Consider the following 2,272-nt stretch of genomic DNA (forward strand, 5'->3'; position numbering starts at 1 on the left):
TCTTTGCCTCTGTGAAGGAAAATTAATTTTATTATTTAATTTTAAAATTAACATTATCAGTTAAAAGGTCTGTCAGCATATATGGCAACACTGGCTGCCGGGGGAGGGGGGGGAGGAGGGGACCTGCAACCAAATCCAAATCACCAAATTGTGGGAACCTACTAGGATCTGTTGTCGTTGAACCTGAGGGCTCTGGGACATCAGAGGCGGTGTGTGATGCCTCGTGGCGGCGGCGCTGTCTCTTTGCCTCTGTGAAGGAAAAAAAAAAAAAAAAGGTCTGTCAGCATATATGGCAACACTGGCTGCCGGGGGAGGGGGTGTTTAGAGGGGACCAGCAACCGAATCAAAATCACATAATTGTGGGAACCTACTCGGATCTGTTGTCGTTGACCCGGAGGGCACTGGGTCAGTTGACCCGGAGGGCACTGATACAGAAGAGGCTGTGTGGGATGCCTCGTGGCGGCGGCGCTGTCTCTTTGCCTCTGTGAAGGGAAAAAAAAAGGTCGGTCAGCAGATAGCTGTGCCACATAGTGCTCTTAAACGTTCATACTGCCCCATAGCTGTGACAAATAGTGGCTCTGCAACGTTCAAACTGCCCCATAGCTGTGCCACATAGTGGCTCTGCAACGTTCAAAATGCCCCATAGATGTGACACTTTGTGGCTCTTCAACGTTCAAACTGCCCCATAGCTGTGACACATAGTGGCTCTGCAACGTTCAAACTGCCCCATAGCTGTGACACTTTGTGGCTCTGCAACGTTCATACTGGCCCATAGCTGTGCCACATAGTGGCTCTGCAACGTTCAAACTGCCCCATAGCTGTGACACTTTGTGGCTCTGCAACGTTCATACTGGCCCATAGCTGTGCCACATAGTGGCTCTGCAACGTTCAAACAGCCCCATAGCTGTGACACTTTGTGGCTCTGCAATGTTCATACTGGCCCATAGCTGTGCCACATAGTGGCTCTGCAACGTTCAAACTGCCCCATAGCTGTGACACTTTGTGGCTCTGCAACGTTCATACTGGCCCATAGCTGTGACACATAGTGGCTCTGCAACGTTCAAACTGCCCCATAGCTGTGACACATAGTGGCTCTGCAACGTTCATACTGGCCCAAAGCCCTATAAAAATCCATGCAGCGTACCCCCTATTCCCATGAATCACCCAATTAACCCTTCTGCGTGCCATACTTTTGGGTACCTGCGTACTGACTTCTGCGAATCTCCTTGCGAAGCTCCTGCAGGTGCTCTGGCCTTTTGGACTTGAGATCGCCCCATTTTTTCACAATCTGGGCCTTACTGCGAGTTATCCCAAACCGCTTCCTGAGGCCCTCAGACACCACACGGACAACTTCCTCCTTGTGCTGGTTGCGGTGCAGCACCAGCCCAGTTGTCTCGTACTGCATCCGATCCATTGTTCCAATAAGGAACTTGAGCTCTGGGATGCCCAGAGGAGGATCACGGCGACTGGCAGCCATTATCAGGATGTCAGGGATCCAAAACAAGCTAGCGCAGGCACGCCGGAACGCTGTAACGTCATCACGCCGTCATAGACCACGAGCGTACATAACGTGACGCTCCGGCGTTATATAAGCATCCTTCGAACGGCATTTACTATGTGCGTTCCTTCCGTACCGCTCAGCCGTCACAAATGTGACGCTGTCCATAAATGGCAACGCTATTGCGATGCCGATCGCGCGGCACGACGGCGGAGTCAAGCTCCTCCTCTGGGCGTTGCCGTTCAGGGTCATTCAATCTAAAATGGCGGCGAGATTGCGTTCTGCTCCTCTGGGGCAGCCAGAGCTCCTTTTTTTTGTTACTAAGATGGATGCCCTGGATTATGAGGGTCTGGAGAGCTGCCCTGCCCACCCAAACATCCACAAGCGGGAAGTGCTTGGCCGCATTAGCAGAATGATGGAGAGGAGGTTTGGCGTCCGCCGCAGTCAGCTTCAGCTGCGGAAAAAGTGGGCTGACCTCCGCTACAAAACGCCACAAATGTTTGATGAGTTGCGTGCGGAGGCAAGGCGAGGCAAGTACTAGTATGGGGGATTGGGAGATGCACGCTGTCAGGAGGGGGGGGTTTGGGAGGGAGGCTTGCGCTCATGGTTGCCAACGTGACCTCAAATGCATTTAAAAACATGCCCCGTTTTTGTAAAATTTAGTTATTTTCCAAGCAGAATATGCGTTGTCCGTGAGAAAACTTGTCGGGTTCCCTAATCTCAACCACCATCTTGAAATTATTAAGATGTCCGTAATTTTTTGTTTCTCAATTT

Source organism: Ranitomeya imitator, chromosome 4 (assembly GCF_032444005.1).
Source record: "Ranitomeya imitator isolate aRanImi1 chromosome 4, aRanImi1.pri, whole genome shotgun sequence".
Taxonomy (NCBI): Eukaryota; Metazoa; Chordata; class Amphibia; order Anura; family Dendrobatidae; genus Ranitomeya; species Ranitomeya imitator.